The sequence below is a fragment of the Aptenodytes forsteri genome, unplaced genomic scaffold (genome assembly GCF_000699145.1).
Source record: "Aptenodytes forsteri isolate BGI_AS27 unplaced genomic scaffold, ASM69914v1 Scaffold187, whole genome shotgun sequence".
NCBI lineage: Eukaryota > Metazoa > Chordata > Aves > Sphenisciformes > Spheniscidae > Aptenodytes > Aptenodytes forsteri.
Genome location: NW_008794084.1, coordinates 1,130,223 through 1,131,764, shown reverse-complemented (window position 1 = coordinate 1,131,764; position 1,542 = coordinate 1,130,223).

Sequence of the window (1,542 nt, the reverse complement as noted above, 5' to 3'; positions counted from 1 at the left end):
CGGAGCCCGGCGCTGCCCGGTGTGGGTGGGTGCAGGTGCGGAGCCGATTAGAGGCCTCCTCCAACAAACATCAAAGCTTCAATTAACAGGGGCCGCTTGCAACCCTCTTGCAGAGCCCAGATAAGAATAGAAATTTCCCTTGGAAAATGGATTTGTGTTTAGCTGCGTGTGCCGGGCGGTAAATGACCTGCTCCGTACGGTGCCGGAGAGGGGCCGGGGACGTGGGTGGGTGCAGGTGCGGAGCCGATTAGAGGCCTCCTCCAACAAACATCAAAGCTTCAATTAACAGGGGCCGCTTGCAACCCTCTTGCAGAGCCCAGATAAGAATAGAAATTTCCCTTGGAAAATGGATTTGTGTTTAGCTGCGTGTGCCGGGCGGTAAATGACCTGCTCCGTACGGTGCCGGAGAGGGGCCGGGGACAATTAGGGTGCTCACTGGGAACTGGTTATCTGAAGGAAACAGGCGCGCCGCTATTTAGCTGTCTAATATCCCAGTGGGAGGGGAAGCAGAATTAAAAACCGTCTCTCTTCAGAGCCATTTGAATCTGAAGGAGGGTTCTTCCTTTATGCGGTGGCTTTCCATGCGAAGGGGCTTCCTCCTCTCTCCGAGTCCCTCGTTCGCCTGTGGCCGCCCGCAACCGAGGAGGACGGAGAGGGGGAAGGAGGGCTGGCGGCGTGCGGAGGGCTGGCGGGGTCCGCGCAGCCGTCCGGCGGAGCCGTCCGGGCGGCAGCCTCTCCGCTGAGGATGCGAGGAGGCTGGGGGAAAGCCAACCGGCCTCCCCCCGTAATTCATGGCGGCGCCGGCGTCTCCCACTCCGGTGCAGGCGAAACAACAGCAGCCACGCGGTGCAGAAAGTTAATACGTAGCCAGGCGAGCGTTTTAATAACTGGAAAGGTTAAAAAAAACCAAACCCCTCTCAGCCTGCGCGGGCTCCTGCCAGCTCGCGCTCCTGCGAGCCTGGGAGACCCAGAGCACCATGACTGTATTGATTCAATTATTCTCTACAATGTAATGCTCTGCATTTGTGTGATAGCAACAAACAGAGTTGAAAGACATACAAAAATAAATGATCTGAAAGTTAATATGGCTGAATGAGCAGCTCTGAATAAGAGGAGAGCGAGCTTTGGTTTTACATTGTAAAATCAATAGCGTGCAGAACAATGTCCTAACTTTCTCCAGGGACCCGGAGAGGACCCGCCTGAATCGATCACTATGCAAATTAATTGAATTCATGAAACCCGTATCGCTGGGTAATTGATGCTGCTTATAATTACCTCCGAGTTACGAGCTTTTAGGGGATTTCATTGATTCCTGCTCAGGGAGAGGGCGAGGGCAGGTTCCTGGAAGCGCCGACTCGGCGCGGGAGGCGAGGGCTGCGGCGCCGGGGGCTCCCCGGGACCCTCCCCGGCCGACAGATCGTAAGAGCGAACAGGTTTTATCCAAAGGGATAATAGGCTTACATAGCACATTATTTAAGAAAAAGACAGGCAATTTTGAGCTCTGCAGACTAATTAGATTAAGCTGATGAGCTCATCGGTTAT